The following is a 22,860-nucleotide window of genomic DNA, read 5'->3' on the forward strand; positions in this document are numbered from 1 at the left end:
TAACAGTGTCCATATGAGGAGCTAGTGTGGAATAGCTATGCAGCAATAGCTATTTTGGGCTACTTCCCCATGTAGACAATTGGTGGTGTTTTCCATGTTTTCCATCATGTGGGCACATGACCACATTTGCAAACTGGAAGGATACCACACCTCTCTCACTCCGGTGAACAGCCATCACATGATAACTGTTTTTGATCACTACTGATTTGGTTTGGTTTTAACCTGTGACCTAAATAAATTAATAGTTACTCGTCTGGTGAACATCTCCCATTGGCTAGATTAGGTGGCTCCCTGTCTTGCATGCTGTCTTTGTGGTCGTAGTTGAAGGCACCTATTTCTCCCCATTCATTGAATAGGAGCCTAGGCAATGAATTCAGGCTCTGTAGATCTCTGTGTTGTCCCTGTGACTTTCTAGGGCTGAGGTATAGGAAACTTTATAAAATATATTGCAAATGAAGATGCAAGCTGTGGAAAAATGAATTACTTGGCGGAGGAGTGATCAAACACTTGAACAGGAAAAGAGAGAACTGAGAGGGGATGGAAATGTACCAGGTTTCCTCTTACAAATAAATCACTAATCTGCAAGCATCTTGGAGGTAAAGAAGGTGCCTTTTGCGAGGCACTGAATGTCATGAGTGCCTTCAGTGCAACATGAACCTCTTGGCCAGTTTCTGAAACACCAAGCGCATGAACAGTTGTCACATTTGAGAGTTCTGCTCAAAACATGAAGTGTTAAAGCCCTAGATTCATCAAAGGGATTTTGGTAGCAACAACCAAGCTTCAGAAGTGAATTGCCTACAACTTTTGCGCAGATCAGCCATATAATGCTTATGGGTGCAGGTGTGAAAGAAATGCAATAGAACATTTTCTCTGTCATTTAATGTAACAGTTCGCATATTTTTGAAAATTGAAGCTATTCATTTCCATTTCCTACGCAATATAAACCTTAATGTAATTCTCTGGCTGGCTGTCTTAGGGCAGGTCTACGCTTAAAATGGTGCCTCAGTGCAGCTGCACCAATGCAGCGGTGCCACTTCAGTGCTTAAGTGAAGATGCACCTCTCCTGATGGGAGAGCCTCTCCCGTCAGCATAGTTAATCACCTGCATGAGAGGTGGTAGCTGTGTTGATGGGAGAAGCTCTCTCGCTGACATAGCGCAGTCTATACCAGGGGTTCGATTGGTCTCACTGTGTTTCTCGGGGGGTGTGTGTGGATTTTTCATACCCATGAACAATGTAATTCTACCAATATGACTCTGTAGTGTAGATCTGGCCTCAGGATTTTATCCTGTTGCCCATCACTGTAGTATCTGAGCACCCTGCACATCAAATCAACAGCACAGTCCCTAGTGGACGTCCCAGAGTCTCTGGCTTTTCTCCCTTTGATGGGTAAAAGCTCTGTTTGGGGGTGGGAGAGTGGGTTGGTTTTGTTTTTACATTCTATTAATTTTTTCTTTTTTTTTGGCTACTAAGGTGTTGGGGCAGAAGGGATGTCAGAGTTGTGTCATTCTCTAATACTTTCATAATACTTTACTAAAGAACCCAGTTCTGGTGTCTGTGTGTCCTGCAATAATACCACTTAGCAGTTACAGCACTTTGAATTGTCGCTGCATAACGAACTGCAGCTTTATCTACACAGCCATCTTGGCCGGCAGTGGTGCAAGAATGTTCAGTACCAAAACCACAGGCCTTTACCCCTGGAGCTAAAGGAGAACTCTTTCAGTGGTCACTGAGTAGCAGAAAGTTGTAGTCACTGTGGCTGGGCACTGGAGGTAGATTTGATCACTAGCAATAACTGAGTATACCACACAAGCATTTTACAAACACATTCTCAGGACTATGTGAGGAAGGCAAGGAAGTATTTTATAGATGCACTTATTTAGATGTTTATATAAACACCTGTTTTCAAGAAGGCCTGGCAGGCTGAGATTTTAATCAGTATTTATAGAGCACCAAAATTTTGCATGCTGCTTTAGGGTCTGTTCCACATTGTAGTCAATGCAATGGTTTCTGCTGGATTTGGATTTTACAGAGATACAAATAGGTCTGTTCTCTGCCTCAAAGAGCTTACAGTCTACATGCAAGACACCTAGAAAACGAAGAAAAGACAAAGGAAGTTATAGAGATTGGACACACACTCCTTCTGAGAGGCATATCAGCTACCCATGTCAATTTTCCCTTGGCACTTTTTTGGAACATATCAGTGAAACTTTACTTTTTATCTCTGTAAGCGGGGAATGAAGTCTTTCCTGACAGCTAGCTGAGAGAGGGAGAGACTTTGGGTGTGTTAATGTAAATACAGTTTGCTCCTGCTCTGCTTAGATATCCAGCAAATAGAGCGTTTGGGGTTTTTTTTTGCTCAAAGTAACCAACTTTGGCTGGTGTTGGGTTACAAATCACTTTAGTACTGAATGCAGGGGTAGTGAAATGCTGTTACCAAAATGTTGTAATTATTGTAGGAATACAAGGCAGCAGATAACGGGGGGTCACCAAATGAGGGGGGTCACCTTCAGCTGAAAGGACCTCGTTAAGCCAGGGGCTCGAATGCCAGAGCCCTGTGAAGGTCAGAGGGGTGAGGACAGGTGTCAGCCGGGAGGATTGCAAACCCTCCCTAAGGGTTCTCCTGGTCTGGTTTAATCTGTTCCTCCCCAACGTTCAAAGAAAGAGCTAAATAGGCGTCATTAGGAGCCTCTTTTGTTATTTTAAATGATCAGTCAGAGCTGGAATCAATTGAGATGGGGCAGTGTTTCTACCCAGCCTGGAAATCACTGAGACTGGTGTGCAGAAGTCACAGCAGAGAGGCAGGTGGCAGCAAAAAGTGACTGACAGTCAGCTGGCGACTGAGTGACTGAAGAGGTTCAGCAAGCGGCCAGCACGGTGGTGGGTGGAGAGGTGCAGAGAGTGGCCAGCAGGCGAGTGCCTGAGCAGTGGAGCAAGTAAGGTTCCTCCTTACCTCCACCCAGGGTGGGAGGTGAACTCTGCAGATGCACCTCTGAACTCTGGGTCTGCGCTGACCAAGGACAGGAACTGTGAGCGGGGTGCAGAGAAGGGATGGGCACCTTAAAGGGACTTTTGGGTTGCTGAACTTCCTGAGGGAAAAGGACACTGCCCAACTTACTTGAGGGTGGGTCTTTTACTCATGGTTTATGTTTATGAACCGTGTTTGCAGTGTTTTCCCAGATTAATGCTGAGTTACTTCCCTCCTTTTATTAAAAGTTTCTTTTCTACACTCAGACTGTGCTTGCGAGTGGGGAAGTCTTGCCTCTCAGAGGCGCCCAGGGATGTTGTGTAATTTTCCCAGGTTACTGGGTGGGGGCTTGAGCCACTTCTGTGTTGTATCAATGGAAAGGTATTGAACCTTGCCCTGTTGCTGCTGACTCCGCCTGGCAGAAAGGTTACATCTGGATTTTAACTTTATTTCCCCGCTAATGTTATTTCCTGGACACACACCATGAACTCCTGATCAGTGTGATGGAACAGCAACAGTGACTTGTAGCACTGCTTATTATTTAATATTACTTCATGTAATTAGTGGCTTATTTTGTAAAACACCATACAAGAATCAATCTAATTAATCCCAATCCTGTTGAGCACTATCCCTTAGATGGGAAGGGGAAACTGCTGTCAATAAATCTCTTTATTCCCCAGACATTTAAAGGACTGTAAAATATTAAAAAAGTAAAATAAAAACCAGAACAGAGATTCCAGATGATTTCCCTACCTTCTATTTTAGAATTAGAGAATCCGAAATGTGGGGCTGGAAAGGACCTTGAGACAGTAACTCCTTGCTTAACGTTGTAGTTATGTTCCTGAAAAATGCGACTTTAAGCGAAACTCCAATTTCCCCATAAGAATTAATGTAAATAATGGGGGTTAGGTTCCAGGGAAATTTTTTTCACCAGACAAAAACCTATATATATAGGTGTGTGTGTGTGTGTGTGTGTGTGTGTATATATATACATACACACACACACACACACACACACACACACACACACAGAGTATACGGTTTAAACAAACAATTTAATACTGTTCACAGCTATGATGATTGTGAAGCTTGGTTGAGGTGGTGAAGTTAGAGGGTGGAAGATGGTGGGATATTTCCCAGGGAATGCCTTGCTGCTAAATCAGTGGTTCTCAAACTTTCGTACTGGTGACCCCTTTCACATAGCAAGCCTCTGACTGCGACCCCCCCCAAATTAAAAACACTTTTTTATATATTTAACACCATTATAAATGCTGGAGGCAAAGCAGGGTTTGGGGTGGAGGCTGACAGCTCGTGATGCCCCCCCATGTAATAATCTCATGACCCCCTGAGGGGTCCCGACCCCCAGTTTGAGAACCCCTGTGCTAAATGATGAACGAGCACTCGGCTGAGCCCTCAAGGGTTAACACATTGTTGTTAATGTAGCCTCTCACACAAGGCAGCACAAACACGAGGGCGGGGAAACAGCATAGCAGACAGAGACAGACACACACCTTGTGTGTGGGGGGGAGAGAGCGAGAGAGAGAGATGCACACTGCCCCTTTAAGTAAGCTGACCCACTCTTAAGTGCATTGTCTTTGTAAGTGGATAAGGAAGTTGAGACCAGCAGCTGCTGCCCCAGGCTCTCTCTGTGTCCCCACCCTGCTCTATATGGAGAAGAAGGGGTAAGCGGGAGCAGAGGGGAAGGGAACACCCTGACATTAGCGCCTCTCTCCCCATTTTCTCCCTCTCCCTGCATAGCAAGCTGGAGGTTCAGGGAGCAGCTCCAAGGCAGAGGGCAGGAGCAGCACATGGCAGTGAGGGGGAGGGACAGCTGCAATTGCTAGCCTGCTGGGCAGCTGCTGTACAGGGAACTTAGGGGAGCAGGGAGCTGATGGCGAGGCTGCCGGTCCACCCTGGTTCCAAGCCCCACCAGCTAGCTGCAATAGGCTGCTCTTCCTGCAAGCAGTGGACAAAGCAGGTGGCTGCCAAACGACATTAGAAGGGATCATTGCACAACTTTAAACGAGCATGTTCCCTAATTGATCAGCAACATAAGAACGAAACAACGTTAACCAGGACGACATTAAGTGAGGAGTTACTGTAGTCATCATGTCTAGTCCCTGCACTAGGCAGGACTAAGTATTATCTAAACCATTCCTGCCAGGTGTTTTGTTTTCTCTTTGTTTCCCATTCCTCACTAACAAACTCTTGGGATGATCTTGGATTCCCAATATGGCCCACTGAAATCAAGAGGAGTTTCGTGCGTGTAAAGAAACAGGAACAAATTGCTAAATAAAATAATCACCAACCCCTTAACGCTGTAGGATTACTGGAAAAATGCCTCTGTTATCTTACTATTACAGGTATTGGTTGGTATCAACATTTCATACAAGATGGTATAGTTAAAATGAACCTTTATTTGAATGGTTTAAGCCCAGTACTTCATGCACTTCAACCGTTCCTGATTCTAGTTCAGCATATGGAGTTCTGCACGGTTGGGTCTCCTACTTTGACTTCAGAACGCCTGTAAAGGTATTCAGCTGCAATCTCTCATTCACATTAATTACAATGCAAGTTTCTTTCTTTTTTTATTTGGCTAAAGCGCAGTGCTGAGTTTGTGGAATCACAGCTGTGAGTTATTGATGTAGGAACTGAACGTTTGCTGCCCTGCAGGGGGACCTAGTAGTATGTGTGCTGGTCTAATCAAAAGAAGCTAGGAAGTCTCACAGGCTGTGTACACTGCAGTCGGAGGGGTGTCATTGAAGCACGGGTAGACGTATATGAGTTGGCTTTAATCTAGCTAGCTCATATACTGATAGCAGTGAAGCTGTGGCAACATGGACTTCAGTGGGGCTAGTCACCTGGATAATTACTCAGGGTCCCAATAGGGCTTATACAGCCCGTGCTGCTGGCTTCATCATTAGCCAGGTCAGGTCTAGCTGTGCTGCAGTCATCTTCCCCTCCCTGCATTGCAGTGGAGATATTGTTTATTCATGAGGTCCTGAATAAACAAAAATCAAAGGAGAGAGAACAAACCAAATGGTAGAGACTGGTCCAGAAGAACTTTATTCATGTGAGTAATCTCCTTGAAGTCAATTAGACTCAGCACGTGAATAATTACTACTGGTAGGGGTATGATTTTGCAGGATCTGGCCCTTTTTTTGGTATACACTGTGTTACTGTTTTACTTTTTCTCCTCTCTTCCTCATTGGTAGCATCAGTCTGCCACTTGTAGCCTTTGAGTTAAATGGTAGATGTGCGCACATTTTTTGATGCACAAACCAAGAATGAGATATTAATATTTTGTTAATGATTTTTCAATAATGATCCAGTTTCATGAAAAGCACGTAGATTCATTTTCTAAACCAGTGGTTTTCAATCTGTGGTTGTTGTTACCATAGAACAGTGGCTTTCAAACTGTGGTCCATGGACCCCTCTAGGGGTCTGCAGACTTCCAGAGGAGTCCACAACTCCATTTGACATTTTTTTGGGGGGCGGGGAGTGTCTGCACATGAAAAAAGGTTGAAAACCATTGATCTAAACTGTGCCTTTGTTTGAATTTAAAATATGATTTATTCATTCTTTAAATTTCAAAATGACTTTCGGGCAAAAATAAATGTTGGTTGCAAACCTCTGAAATCTGGAGTGGTTTTGATGAAAATAGCCTTTTTATAAAAATGATTCACAAGAAACCAAATGTGTGGGCTACAAAATGGCCTGGAATTAAATGAACATTGTCAGATTAAATTCCATATGCACCCTTTTGACTTTTTAATACTCTCTTGATAAACCAAGTGTGCTAAAGCTTGAGATAGCTGAAACAAAAGTGACCTCCAGTGGCTACATGTATTATTTCTGGCTGATGTCAATTTCTCTTCTTTTTTGTTAGCACAGTGGTTTTCAACCTTTTATCATTTGCAGACTCCTATAAAATTTGAATGGCGGTGCAGGCTCTTTTGGAAATCTTAGACAAAGGGGTCTGTGGACTACAGGTTGAAAACCACTATGTTGGAAGATAGGCAGAGTAAAATCTCAGTTACGTTTTGGGATATGAGTGTTTCATTCATAGTAAAAACACTGAAGGTACAAAGCAATCTTACAATACCAGTGTCTCTATGTAACAGATGTAGAATTTCCACACTTGAGCTCTGACCCTGTTAGGTGAATTTTGGGGGCAGACCCTTTGACCTGACACAGAGCCACACAGAAATCAGTGGGACTCTGCACAGATGCCAGGTTCCCCCTAGTCTACACTGTTCTCTTTGCAGGATTGAGGCCTAGTTTGCTAACTCTGTAGTAAAACTTTGCACTGATGAAGCTATGTAAGTAGCAAGCTACTACAGGTTGTGAAATACCCTGTTAAGTAATAATTTCTGAGAAGTTATGCTGTCAGGAATCAGATGCAGGCTTCTAAAGATGAATTTGTACACACAAATTCAAGCTCCAATTGTGATTTTTTTTGTCAAAACAGTAATAAAATTATAAAATGAAAGTATTACCACTTTTCCAGCCTTCTCTGTATATTTAATTTTATCAATATCTTATTATTTATTACTACTATCGTCTTATTATTTGGGAAACTTCTCTGCAGGAACCTATAGTCACTTAGAGCCAGATTTTTTAAAGGTCCTAAGACAATTAAATATGTAGCTGGGCGCCTGGTGGGATTTTCAAATCATCTAAGCAGGTTGGGCAACTAAACTATCCTTGACGGTTTTCAGAGTGGTAGCCATGTTAGTCTATATCAGCAAAAACAACGAGGAGTCCTTGTGGCACCTTAGAGACTAACAATTTTATTTGGGCATAAGCTTTTGTGGTCTAAAACCCACTTCATCAGATGCATGGAGTGAAAAATACAGTAAGCAGAATGTATATCAGCGGTTGGCAAACTTTCAGAAGTGGTGTGCCGAGTCTTCATTTATTCACTCTAATTTAAAGTTTCGCGTGCCAGTAATACATTTTAACATTTTTAGAAGGTCTCTTTCTATAAGTCTATAATATATAACTAAACTATTGTTGTATGTAAAGTGAACAAGGTTTTTAAAATGTTTAAGAAGCTTCATTTAAAATTAAATTAAAATGCAGAGCCCCCCGGACCGGTGGCCATGACCCGGGCAGTGTGAGTGCCACTGAAAATCAGCTCGCGTGCGGCCTTCGGCATGCATGCCATAGGTTGCCTACCCCGATGTATATTATAGCACATGAAAAGATGGGAGTTGCCTTACCAAGTGTGTGTGGGGGGGAGTGTCAGTGCTAAGGAGCCAATTCAATTAAGGTGGAAGTGGCCTATTCTCAACAGTTGACAAGAAGGAGTGAATACCAAGGGAGGAAAAATTACTTTTGTAGTGCTAACGAGGCCAATGCAATCAAGGTGGCCCATTTCCAACAGTTGACAAGGTGTGAGTATCAGCAGAGGGAAAATTACTTTTTGTAGTGACCCATCCACTCCCAGACTTTGTTCAGGCCTAATTTGATGGAGTCCAGTTTGCAAATTAATTCCAGTTCTGCAGTTTCTCATTGGAGCCTGTTTTTGAAGGTTTTCTTGTTAAAGAATTGCCACTTTTAAGTCTGTTATTGAGTGTCCAGGGAGAGTGAAGTGTTCTCCTACTGATTTTTGAATGTTACAATTCTTGATGTCTGATTTGTGATCTACAACCTATCCTGAAGGACAACCCTTCGCTCTCACAGACATTGGGAGACAGGCCAGTCCTCACTTACAGACAGCCCCCCAACCTGAAGCAAATACTGTCTAGCTAGCTATCTTAGATACTTACGTGGCTCCTATCACTGTTGCATCCGAGTGTCTCACAATTTTTAATGTGCTTATCTGCACAACACACCTGTGAGGTAGAGAAGTGCTATTATCCTGTTTTACAGATGAGGAACTGCTGTACAGAGAGACTAAGGGCCAGACTTTCAAAGACCCATAGGTGGGATTCACAAAGGTATTTTGGCACCTACTTCCCATTGAAATCAAGGATAGTGTCCATTTATTCTTTTGCGTAGACAGTTTGGCACATGATGGCATATATCACATTGGTAGATGTGCAGGTGAAGGAGCCCCTGATAGTGGTGCTGATGTGGTTAGGTCCTATGATGGTGTAAAGCAGCAGGAAGAGTAAAAGAGAAATTATCTTATTTTCAAATTCACTGCCCACTATGCTTTCAGCCAGCACTCCTGTGTTAGATTTGTGATGTCAGAGCACTCCAGCTGGTAGAATAGAACCTGAAGAGATGTCCACAAAGCATTTCTACAGCTGTGTGTGTGTACGCACGTGCGTGTGAGAGTACTGCATGCTTCACTCATTTGCGAGTCTAACTCCTCTCAAGTTCAGTGTGGAGATGGGGACTCACTGAGAAGGTTATTGGTGCTAAGACTTTGTAAATGGTGACAGGAGTGAAAAGGGACAACTTGATTACTCTGTTTTTGAAGTCTCTCCTTGAGAGTATTGGAAGATTTAAAAGGAGAGCACTGAACATTCTCGCACATAGAGTCTGAAAGAAACCTAGAAGAAATTTCCAGAGGGTTCTACATTTCTGAGAGATGTTGGTAAGTCTTCTTATAATAGCTGACTTAGATTAGGAATTATTTGGTTAACAATTTACTGTTGATGTATTTTTCCTGTAATATACACGGTCATCTTCTTTCTGTTGTTGTGTGTACATAGGTCAATTCCTGTTGATATCAAATCTTATGATGTTTGTTGCTTGTTTGTACATATTCTGCCCACAGCATTACATTTCAAAGAGCTTGATCCTGTAACCCTTATTCACGTGAGTAATACTGTTGATTTCAACATTCCTCCTCCTCTGCGTGCTGGTTTAGAGAGTGGGTATCATTGACACATTTCAAAAGATTAGGAGCTAGCAGAGTGTTGAAAGCAGTCCCTGAGAATCTGTGAAGTACAAAGAAGAGGGAAGGAGGGTGGGAGGGCTGGCCTTTTATCACAGAATAGCCCAGTGGCAGAGGGAGAGAGAGGTGATTTATTAATAGAAGTTTGGCAGACATACTGTACCAACATTTAATGACTGCAGGAACAAGACTAGATCAGGTTTCTAATTTCTGGCTGACACCACTTTCCCAATGGGTGATAGGTTAACAGAGAAGGGGAACAGAACAGTCAATTTTAGATACTCAGTGTTTCATGCAGGGGGGCAGCTTTAGGAGAAAGGAACATTTTTACAGGCACATTGAGCCTGGAAAGGTTTGTGGACTGAGGACCCAATTTAGCAAAGTACTTAAGCAAGCGTTTAACTCTGAGAATGTTGGTAATCCCGCTGGAGTCAATGGGACAACTCACATGTTTAAAGGTGAGCTCATGCTTTGCTGAATAGGAGCCTAACTGTGTATCTGGGAGAAAGGCAGCGTTAAAGATGGAGGCTTCAGACAGAGGGTAGACTCTGAGAGAAAGTATAGGAGAAAATGCAGGCAGGGACAGTGCAGAATGGAGGCTTAAAAAGTGATGATGGGGACCTTGAATCTGAGGCAGAAAAGGAGAAGAAGCCAGTGAATGGATTTGAGGGTGGGTGGGATGGGGTGACAGATCAGAGAACATGTTGTTAAGGACCCATATAAGATCCGTGATTTTACTCCCAATTAAGCCCTCAAAATATGATTGAGAAGCACTTAACTGGTGCATTGGCCTTGTGCTAGTCCTCTGCAGAGGGGTGAATGTGTACATTCCCATGGAAAGCGTAGCCTGGTATGGACAGGGAAAGGTGGACATGTGGTCACGGCCTATTCAGGAAAGAATTTCATAGCAGTGCTAGTGTCTGAGATAAATTTACAAATGAAAAGGTTTGGAGCTGCTTGTGTGCATGGAGAGGCAAATAATGCCAATGAGTGTTTTTATATTTTCCTGTTTTTCTTTTTTTTTTTTTCAGAAAGGAGAGAGAAAAAAGCAGGTTACAAGTATACAGAAGAGAACTAGTAAATTCTGCAGTCCTTACAGAGTACATGATTCAGTGACTTGAGTGTTAATTCAGCAAGCATTTAAGCATGTGCTGACCTTTTAAGCATGAGTAGGCCTGTTGAAATCAGTGGGGCTGCTTACATGCTTAAAGTTAAGCACATTCTAAATTGCTTTGCTGGATTGGGGCCCAAGTCATTTACCCACATATGTCAAGTATCAGAGGGGTAGCCGTGTTAGTCTGGTTCTGTAGAAGCAGCAAAGAATCCTGTGGCACCTTATAGACTAACAGACGTTTTGCAGCATGAGCTTTCATGGGTGAATACCCACTTGCATCCGAAGAAGTGGGTATTCACCCACGAAAGCTCATGCTGCAAAACGTCTGTTAGTCTATAAGGTGCCACAGGATTCTTTGCTGCTTCTACCCACATATGGTTATGCAATAGTCATATTTCTAGCACATTTTCTGGGTTTGGTCATACAATACATTGGCCACCTGATCATAAGAGGGTTTCTTTCCGTCCTCCAATTAGATTCGTGAGCTAGAATGTTTAGGTTGCTAGGAAAGGTCACAACCTGCTATTCGATTATTTGTTTCTGTTCTGTGGTGGTGCACCAGCCATGCGCCATATCATGCATCTCAGCTGTCATGAAGCCCTGCAGTAGCGTGAAACTGGCCCATTAAGAATCTGGTAAATCAAATTTTGACATGTTTCCCAATTTGGATGTATTTTCAGTGGCTCGGTGTGGGGATCTGGGTGCACAGAGCTTGGCTGGGAGTTCTGGGTACAAAGAGGTATTCTTGGGGCGGATGCACAGGGGTTGGGGCAGATGGGGGAGGTGGGTCTGACCTGGCATTGGCCAGGGCATCCCCAGCCCCCCGCCAGTGATTTACCTCTCTGCCAGCTGCTCCGGGTGCCCAAAACTACACACCTGCACCGCTGGGGAGGGGTGTGTGACTGCTCTTTCAGCTTCCCTTTGCTCCCCCCTCAGAAAGGGGACACTAATTCTGCATGTGTGCAGTGGTGCAGGATTCCCCCAGGAGTACTTTTGATTGTGGGCACATTGTGTTAGTAATGTCACTTACTGTCCCTACACATCATCTCCGTTCGCCAAAGGATCATGTTTCATGCTGGCTACGGCATGCTGAGGTTGGCTGGGCAACTTGAAACAAAGTGGAAAAGAGTTTGTAGGTGACATGTTCCTTTAGCCTGGCTTTTGTCAGAAGTGGAACACTGCTGTGACCCGGAAACCTGTGGATCTCAAGATTCATAGATTTCAAGGCCAGTAGGGACCATTGTGGTGATCTGGTCTGACCTCCTGTGTAACACAGGCCATAGGACTCCCCCACCACCCACCAAAATTCCTAGAAGAGATCTTTTAAAATTCTTAGTGATGGAGAATCCATCGTGACCCTTGAGAAATTATTCCAATGGTTAATTACCCTCACTGTTAAAAATTATTCCTTAGTCCCAGTCTGGATTTGTCTAGCTTCACGTTCCAGCCATTGGATCCCGTTATAACTTTCCCTGCTAAACTGAAGAGCCCATTATCAAATATATGTTCCCCATGTAGGTACTTATAGATGGCAATCAAGTCTCCTGTTAATCCTCTCCCTGTTAAACTATATAGATTGAGCCCCTTGAGTCTATCACTATAAGGCAGGTTTTCTAACACTTTAATCATTCTCATGGCTCTTCTCTGAATCCTCTCCAATTTATCAACATCACTGTTGAATTGTGAACATCAGAACTGGACACAGTATTCCAGTAGTGGTTGTACCAGTGCCAAATACAGAGATAAATAACCTCTCTACTCCTACTCAAGCTTCCCCTGTTTATGCATCCCAGGATGGCATTACCTTTTTTGGCCACAGTGTTGCACTGGGAGCTCATGTTCAGCTGATTATCCACCATGGCCCTCAAATCCTTTTCTGAGTCATTGCTTTCCCCGTTCTATAAGTATGGCCTACATGCTGTGTTCCCAGATGTATACATTTACAGTTCACCATATTAAAATGCATAGCGTTTGCTTGCACCCAGTTTACCAAGAGATCCAGATTGCTCTGTGTCAGTGACCTGTCCTCTTCACTATTTACCATTCCCCCAATTTTTGTGTCATTTGCAAACTTTACCAGTGATCTGCCAAATGTCGGAGATAGGCCCTGACGCCTGGCTCACATGGCAGCTTGGGTCTGGAAAGAGCCGTTCTCCCCTGCTGTTGTTAGTCCCGGTGATCCCCTGTAAGGGGTCTGATCCAACTCCTGGTCAAACCAATGTGAATTGGATAGGGCCCTAAATGGGTTTTTCACGATGCAGTTGGAGAACTGGAATGAGTTAAGCTGGTGAAGCCAGTTCTAACTGAAATCAGTTATCCATATATCCCTGCAGGGTTGCGGAAGTTGATACAGTCAATGCAGCCATCTCTTGCACCCCTTCCCTACCCACAGAGCCCAATATCTAGTCCGCTCTGTCATTTGGATATTGCACTTGTTACTACAGTGGCTTCTGTGGGATTTAGAGTAAGGCCTTGTCTACACTACAAAAATTTGTTGGCAAAAGTTATGCTGCTTTAATTAAAGTGCTTTAATAAAAAATGCTGTTGCATGTCCACACTAGCTCCTTGAGTCAGCAGAGCGCATCCACACTAGCAGCTCTTGCATCGACACAAACAGCAGTGCACTGTGGTAGCTATCCCACTATGCAACTCGCCGCAGGGTGCTTTGGGAAGGGTTTGCAATGCCTCATGGGGCAGGTACAGGATCGCATGATGTAGGTTTCTCAATCCCATCATTCTAGGGGCATCCTAGTAGATTGTCAGCCCCTTTTTTTAACTCAAGTGTGTGAGGGAGAGGAGAGTGGTGTGTCTGGTGCAGGGGAGACAGCAGGCTGCTATCCTGAGGCAAGGGAAGAGGGACATCCCCCCGTGTCAGCTCCCAGCTCTGCTTGGCACAGCAGTCTCTCCCGAAGCAGCCTACTCTGCCTGCCTGCCTATGGTTCTGTGATTCCCTCCAAGTTCTCCCACAGCCTCCTCAGCTGCAGGGAGCGGCATCCTGGAGCAGCTCTGAGCTCTCCATGCTGAGGAATGTCAAAGCAGCACAGCAGTGTCGTCCCCCCAGCCACCCACCCTGCTCCTTGCAGCAGCAGTCTGCCTGCCCCTGTGTTCCTAGTGCAGGGCAGAACAGGAGCATTCCAATGATTTGCTCTTTGTTCTCCAAACTGAACAGGATGCTCAGCTGTCAGATACTTCCCCGGGCTTTGAAAGGGGAGGGGTGCATGCTTGCAGGGCGGCAGAGATCAAAACAGTGAGCAGAGCAGTCACGGCAGACTTTGTGGGATACTGGCGGAAGCCAGTTCTGTTGACAAAACAAACAGCAGTGTTTCTAAACTGATGCTTTGTCGCTTTAACTTTATGCCTCTTGTTGAGGTGGCTTTATTTTGTCGGTAAAACAGCAGAGTTTTGGTGCCAAAAGTAGTGTGTACTCCTCCCCGTTTTGTCGGCAAAAGGTAGCTTTTGCCGACAAACTTTGTAGTGTGGACAAGGCCTAAGACAGAAGCATGTGCCTAGATGCACTGCTTTTGCATTCCCGTTTGCTGAGGAAGCCGAAGGGAGTTCTCGTTCTCACATACCTACACATGCTCTTGCAAAATAGCTTTGTATCATCCCCGTTGCTCTGCTCTATTCAGCTGTACTGTGCATATCTGATTTCCTGTAAATCATTTGTAATGTTTATCAGCTTTAGTAATGGGCCTGATCCTTGGCCTGAGCATCCTTTCATGATAGCCCTAAATGGGCAGCTGGGGCTTCTCCTGGCATGGAGGAATCCATGAGTGACACAAAGCTGGCTTAGCTGGCTCTTTGCTAAACCCGCCCAAACCTCCCAGGTGTAAGGGAGGTGTTGCAAGCAGATGGAGGAGGAAGGTGGCTGGAGCACACTTGCTGTGCTCCGGTGAACCCTGCCAGCATAATGGCCCCTCAGGGGCCATTACAAGCGAGTGTAATTTAGAAGATTCCTGAGGATGCTCTAAGATGTGCCCTGGACTGAACCATCTCCTGATAGTTGTAGGAACTGGGGGGCAGAAAGGTGATGGAAAGCCATATCTTTTTTCCCACTAAAGATGTGCTGCACTATTCCAGGGCACCACTTGTTCTGGCCCAATCAGTTTAATGATGACCCCTTCCTCATCCCCACATTTTTTGTCAATACCAGCGCATCTATTTTAACCTTCTGAAGCAGCATCATGTGCTATTAAAGTGGCGCCACCTGCCTGGGCACTAAATGAAGTTAACTCATTAGGAATCCTATTGCAATGTTCTTACGCATCAGTGGAGCCATTTCTCTCTTTGAACTGATGATGTCAGTTTATAACTATTGAGAAACACAGACACAACTTGCTCAGTAACATGGGTGGTTTGTTTTCTGTTTTTGAAGGTGGACTGATTTTTTCATTTGAATCAGCATGAGTGTAACCAGAACCCACCCAGTGCCAGTGATCACATGTCACCTGACGGCTTCAGTGACTCACTGCAAGGGGACAATACATTCCAGGAATGAACACACGGGATCAAGTGAACTTTTCAACTTCAGCGCTCTACGTATCTCAGGGGTCAGGCTGCTCGATTCTTATCTCACCAGGGATCCCTGGAGTTGGCTAGTAAAACAGCTGACTCAGTGTGGCCAGTGAATTGCTTGACCAGCAGCAGTCATTTGGGTGTTAGTACTTGTACATCTCTCAGTGTGTCTGTCCAGCTTCCCTGGACAGTGGGAACTACACACTTACACAGATGGGAGATCTAGGGACAGTCGTTTTGTTCTGTGTTTGCACTGTGCCTATCCCACTAGGGTCCTGGCCATTGACTGGGGCTCGTAAGAGCTATGGTAATACAAATAATAAATAACAATAAAATAGAACATAAGCCTCACTGGTTGTGTTTTTCTTCTGTAAGCAGCACGTTGGTGATGAACTCTAATAATTAGAAGGATAAAACCAAACTGCATTTTGACTATCTGCACTGACTTTCATGTTGTGTTTGTCACCTTCACGCCTTCCCATTATGTAGCGTTATTCAGAGGGGGCTGGCTCGGTGTCATATGGGTAGCACTGCCACACCTTGGGAGTGTGCTTTGGGCTAGGGGCAAGGAGGAGCCATGCAAAGCAGGGAAATGCAAAGGGACATAATTTCAGGAAAAGGAAGTAGTGAGATATTACAAAGACAGGTCACAAACTGGGTCAGAAGTATGTCTGTCACAGGTTGCTCAGGCAGTGTTGTGGGTGTCACCGGTATTCGTGTAATAGTGTGTAAATCCCCATTCTGATTCATTTAATCCTGCCGCACCTCCACAGGCCTGGAAGAGCCTGACCTGAGTGAGGGATGTAGGGAGCCTTCATGGAAGGATACCCCACCTTTAGGGGCTAAGGGACCCTGAACACAACTGTGAAGGGAGGACCGGGGGAGGGAAAAGCTGAGCTGGTTGATCAAAGACTGAGGCTGACACTTCATGCCCCCACAGGGCTTGGGTGGGTGGATACAGTGGCAATGGTGCTCTGACGCTGTTGTGAGGATTGAGTATTCTGCCCTCTTGAACCCTAGGAGATCACGGCAGAGGCCCTTGTCTGGCGTTCCACAATCAGTGTTTCTACACATCTCTAGTGCAGCATAGTCTTCGGTGGTGCCTTCATTGGCCAAAGCACTGAAGCCAATCTCCAGCTTTAATGCTCTGCTCACTTACCTCGTTTTTGCTCCAGTGTCATTCCATTGCCTGTAATGGAGTTACTCCTGCTTAAAGCTCTGCTTCAGCAAGGTGCTTAAACATGTGTCTGACTTTAAGCATATGAACATCCCTGTTGAAGTTAATAGGACTATCAATGTAGTTAAAGTTGGGCACCTCGCTGAATTGGGGCTATAGACTGGTAGAAGCAGAGAATCAAGCTCTTTATGTTAAATTCTTTACAAGAATACATTGGATATTTTGTATTATGAGCACTAGTGACATTGTGAACAGTCAGACTTGTTTCAACAATAACAAATTTCAGCACAGTTGAAACATTTTGTCCATTTCCATTGAATTGATAGCACTTTTTGCCAACATCTTGAAATCTTTGGCATCATCATAATAAGGGGTGCAAAAATATGGTCCTCTTTTGTCTGCTGGAAATAAAGCATGAGCAACTCAATCTCTGTGTTTGCCTTCTGCAGGAATTTCTTCACATAAGGAGGATTATTACTGGTATTACATAACAAAAGAGCAAAATGAGAAAAATATGCTACAGCCTAGGTTAAGCAAGTATTTTGCTGTCACTGAGCAGGCTCCCTTTTTTAAGCCTCTTGTTCCTCCAAGCTAGTTTTAAAATAGATCATATTTGCATAGAGTATTAGGAGGTGTTTGTTTTTTCACTGAGCTATTTACTCCTGTATTCCTCTGAGAATGGGTGTTCCCTTAAATTGCAAATCCCTCAAGGAAAGCTGATTCAGAAGGAGTCCAGAAGGCCTTTTGACTTCATTATGCATGCAAACCTCTCCCCCTTTCTCCCCCATCCACAGTGGAAGCTGTGGCAGTATCCTCTGGCAAAGGTAGGTAGGTCTCTGTTCTTGTCATCAAAGCCACTTCACCAATAGCTACAATATGCTTGTAGTTCAGGAGTCCAGACCTTTCATTTCTATGGTATAGCCAAGCCTAGGGAATGAAAGGCCCAAAGACATTCCTAAGCCAGATCTCTCATGTGACACAATTTGGCCTTAACTACACCAACTATTTAAAATCTGGCACTGTTTCACCACCTTTGTTGCAGCTCAATCAGCAACAGGAGCAGTAGCGTAGACAAGGTACCACTCAGCATTGTGTTTTGTTTTGCTTTTGATTACTACTAAGCCCACGTTGAACAGCTGTAGGTAACAAGGTGGTAGAAATACCAATTTGCCAATGCTGCTGTTCTCAAAATCTCCCGCTGTCGTGACCACCATTGGAGCTGTACCCCTGATAAAGCAATGGTGAGATATTTCCCCAAAAGACAAGTGTGAATACAACACTAGATGCTGATTGATCTCAAAGATACCAGTGTAAGTGATGTGTACAGACCAATGACCCATGATGCAGGGGACTCAGGTTACTGAAGGAAAATATTGGGGTGGAAAGTGTTCTGAAGTTGTGATTTTATTAAATTGTGGAATAACCTGACAAGAGAAATTATAGAAGGCCAATCACTTACAATAGACTAGACACTTGAACAACAAGTAAAACTCTATGGGCTTGTCTACACTACCTGACAGTTCAGACTACAGGAGGTGTAAATAGCAGTGTACACCAAAGTGCTCTTCTGTAACTCCCCCATGTGGACAATGAGGGAGTCAATTAAAAGCTTCTTAGTTTGTGGTACCATAGTCCTTTTCAAATAGAACTATACTGACAGGAACTAGGAATCTTTTAGTTCACGTCTGCAGGGTCCACACCTGGGAGTTGCAGACAAGCATTTTGGTGCACACTGCTATTCACACCCCTATACTCTGTCCTGCAGTGTAGTGTAGGCATAGCCTGTTATTATTATTTTTTTGTTTTGGCCTAATTTACCATTAGATTTTTTTGTACACACACACACAAAGCAAGTAAAGACCACAGAATTTGCACCTGTTTGTCTTTTGCCTCACTTATATTCTTCCCCAAATAGTCATTTTATTAACGTTTTAAAAAATTTCCAAAACATATTCATATATGCAGATACTAAATTTGTGTCACCACTCTCCAGTGAGCTGAAATACTGTTGTCTGAGAACTTTAGCAAATGAGGGCAGAGGTCTTCCTGTTGTTGTGTATGTATGTTTTCATATTCAGCAGAGCTGCAGTGTATTTTGATTGGTTCATATCGATCACCTCCCTTTTCTCAGACACAGCATTGCACAGTGCACAATTGTAGTGAGAGAAATGCATCACATGGGCTGGAACTCTCATTAGACTGTGGGCTTCCTCCTCCTCCTTGCTTCTTGACTTTGGCTAGATTTATTTTCAAGTTTTTAAGTGTTCCCAGGTTCTCACCCAATATTTTTTTTTATAATTTTTGTACTCTCCTTTTTCAAAATGTTGAGATTTGGTTTTAAAAATCTAGTATTATTTATAGGGTATTTAAACCTTTATGAACAATACTTACATCTCTATAGTACCTGCCATCCAAGGAACTCAAAGCACCTTGCAAACATTAATAAACTCAGTTTCATGCTACCACAGTGGGGTAGATTATTATTATCCCCATTTTACAGATGATGAAACTGAAGCACAGAGAGATTAATTAACTTGCTCAAGATAGCACAGAAAGTCTGTGGTAATCCCAGAACAGAACACTGTCACCTGACTACCAGTCCTGTACTTCAACCTCCATCCCAAGCCCTTATTATGGGGAGAGAAAGATCTCTTTTCTCCATCATTTTTACTTTCCATATAATGGTGGTTAGCAGATTGCTTTGAAAATGTGCAGGGTTACTCTGAGTGCTAAGGAGACATTTTCTGTAGCTTAAAGAAAATTGGTCAAGGTGTACTGGAGTTAACAGATTGATAAAAAATTACTCTGATTTGATATTTTTCATTTGTCTACATTTTTTTTTGTTTCCCTCTAGCTCCAAAAACGGCTTGTTACCACCCTTCCAAACTTTCCATACAGTCAAGTTCTAAACACTTCTGCACACACTATATTGGAAGAAAATAGGATGTAATTAAGCAAAGTAATTAACAATTATTGTATCTATTTACGGCAGTTATAGTGTACTTTTGCCTTCTGGTGTCTAGTTACAGCATAGTGAGAACATCAGAGTCCTAAACTTCACCATTGTGACAGATGGTTTTTCTTAGTGCTACACTATGTTTTTGAAACTATGGGAGGAGGATTCTAAGTCCAAATTTGCATGTTTGTTTGGTTTATTCAGTTATTCTGTCTGTTTTGTAGCAATGGATTTATCTCAGAATGGCACCTCAACTGTGATTTTTTTCAGCAACGTCTGAAGAAAATTGCTCAAGTTGATTTTGAGTTATAGAGCAATAAAAATTACCCTGAATGTGGACCACTCAGTAACAACTCCAAAGTTAAGTTTGCTCCCAGAGTTCCAATAAAAACCTATATTCATTACCTTGATAACTATGCATGGAATAGGTATTTTTGGGATTACTTTCAAGGTATACTAAACATTTCTGGGGAGCGGGGTGGCCATTGGAAAGTTTGAAGACAGTTGATCAAACAATTTTTAGCCGCAGTTGCTTAAATATGACTCTTAAATTGTTCAAAGTGGCTAATATTTTAAATTTATCTGATTTTAAAAAAGCCTGATTGTAAAACTTCCGACTTTCCATACAGTTAAATAGCTCAGAAATCAAAAGCTAATGAAACAAACAGGCTAATTCAAAATGAAAAAAGACATTAACCAAAATTTAGCCTCGCAGTTTGAAGCCTGCATCACCCAGTAGATGCTTGAGAAAGCTCTTCACGACAAGAGGTTGGCAAAATGAATTAAAATCTGCACTAAAGGCAGGAAACTACTAATAGCTTATAGCTTCTTGCCTGGCCAGCAACCACACACCACACAACAAAAACACTAACCCAAGAACCTATCCTTGCAACAAAGCCCGTTGCCAACTCTGTCCACATATCTATTCAAGGGATGCCATCATAGAACCTAATCACATCAGCCACACCATCAGAGGCTCATTCACCTGCACATCTACCAATGTGATATATACCATCATGTGCCAGCAATGCCCCTCTGCCATGTACATTGGCCTAACCGGACAGTCTCTATGCAAAAGAATAAATGGACACAAATCAGACATCAAGAATTACAACATTCAAAAACCAGTCGGAGAACACTTCAGCCTACCAGGTCACTCAATTACAGACCTAAAAGTGGCACTTCTTCAACAACAACAACAACAACAAAAAAGTCAAAAACAGACTCCAGTGAGAAACTGCAGAACTGGAATTAATTTGCAGACTGGACACCATTAAATTAGGCTTGAATAAAGACTGGGAGTGGATGGGTCATTACACAAAGTAAAAACTATTTCCCCGTGCTAATTTTTCCCCTACTGTTACTCACACCTTCTTGTCAACTGTTTGAAATGGGCCATCCTGATTATCACTACAAAAGTTTTTTTTCTCCTGCTATAATAATAGCCCTTAATTGATTAGTTTTAGAGTTGGTGGGTATGGCAACACCCATTTTTTCTTGTTCTGTATATATATATCTTCCTACTGTATTTTCCACTGCTGCATCTGATGGAAATGGTTTTTAGCAAAACTTATGCTAAAATGTTAATGTTAGTGTCTAAGGTCAACACAAGTTTTTTTTTTTTTTTTGCTGATACAGAACTACCCACGGCTACCACTCTGAATTCTAATTTTTTCTAAACTACAGTCACCTCATGCAGTTTTCTGTGGATCGAGGATTGCAGTGTGGCTGGATAGCTAATGTGAACCACTCTCCTCTACTGCAGTGGTCTCCAAAGTGGGGTGTGCACACCCCAGTGGGTGCGCAAAAGGATCCTTTGCGGTGCGCGGCAGGAGGAGCGCCGCTGGAGCAGCGTGGCTTTTTTTTTTTCCCCCTTCGGCAGTTCGGCCGGGAGTCCGAGCGGCTTTTTGTTTTCTTTTTGCTTTGACAGTTAAGCCGGAAGCAGGGGGTGCATGCTCAAAATTTTTTTATTGATTGGGTGCACAATCAAAAAGATTTGGAGACCACTGCTCTACTGGATGGAACAAACTATGATCAGTGGAGAAATACATATCGTAGAATGGCTTGTTGGAAACATGAAGATGATAAACTGCAATAGGACACCAAGTAGGGATGTGTTGTAGTCTTGGGAGAAACAAGAAGAGGTTGTGGGATACATGGGGACACTGAGAAGGGTCTATAGATGGGCCAGGAGGGAAGGGACATGGCCGGGATGTCTACAACCTAAGATCTACTGGATCCATTCCCTGGTTGGGAGGTGGGGAGGCACAGGAAACTGTGGTTACTAAAATACCATATGAACAGATGCTCTACTGACAGGCCAGAAGGAACATCACTAACAGACCAAAGTGAATAGGAAACAAATAGAATTTTAAGACAACAGTTTTCCTACCAGCAAATAGACAAAGTGTTCCAGCAGCTTGTCCCACCCCCATTATTCCTAGCTCAAATCTGGCCCATTACCTCATACGTGCCTCCGGAATGTTTATACAGCACTATGGAAACAGGTGCAATTGACAAAATGACAAAGGGCTCCATTCACAAAATGAAAGGCTTGTTCAGGTTTCCCTTGTGTGAAACAAAGCCTCCTGCTGTTTTGCTCCTGACCCCATGCACAGACTCAGCAAGCGCTAAAACCCGTGCCCAGATTTACATGAAAAACAGATGGATGTAGAGAAATGCCCCTTTTCTATATGCCCCAGCAAGCTTCCAGACGGGATTTGTGGTTTGCCTATGATAAAATGTACTAGAGACTGAACATATAAACAGTGCACTGCGTTATTTCAAGAACAGTACAACTAACTATCGGCATTATAGTGATGAATTCTTTTGTTACATCAGGGTGCTATGGTGCCTGGGGATGTCACAAACCTCTCAAGCCTGTAAACATGAACACTGATCAAGGTTTAGGTCAACTGTCTGGCCTGTTTGACCAGAATGTATGTGCCTAAGTCACCTGATACTTCTCAGTATGTCTTGTTTTTCCTTCTACAGTGTCGTAAAATTCACCCCCTGGTGTAACTGCACTGATGCCAAGGGAATTACAGCAGGGATGAATCTGGTCCACACTCTGTTTATAAAATAGCACAGGGAAAATAAATGTATCCTCCAGATTGGCTACATAAGGCCAGATCCTCCGCTGGTGTAAATTGGTGTGGTTCTGTTGACTTCAATAGTGTTACACCAACTTACACCTGTGGAGGGTCTAGTCCAGAACCTGTATATAAAGGGTATGAAGATTACTATGTTTAGAAACAGCCCTGTTCACTTATTTGCACC

The 22,860-nt window shown here is 43.3% G+C and overlaps 1 long non-coding RNA gene across 1 annotated transcript; it reads right to left on the reverse strand.

Annotated features, from left to right (window-relative positions):
* Positions 1-1,851: 1,851 nt before the first annotated feature.
* Positions 1,852-22,017, reverse strand: LOC120401099. The gene is made up of 3 exons (XR_005596294.1): positions 21,974-22,017; positions 5,380-5,490; positions 1,852-2,087 (listed from the first exon to the last, which is right to left on the reverse strand). It is a non-coding gene; the product is annotated as an uncharacterized LOC120401099 (long non-coding RNA).
* Between the last annotated feature and the right edge of the window lie 843 nt (positions 22,018-22,860).

The sequence above is a fragment of the Mauremys reevesii genome, linkage group 3, assembly GCF_016161935.1.
Source record: "Mauremys reevesii isolate NIE-2019 linkage group 3, ASM1616193v1, whole genome shotgun sequence".
Taxonomy (NCBI): Eukaryota; Metazoa; Chordata; order Testudines; family Geoemydidae; genus Mauremys; species Mauremys reevesii.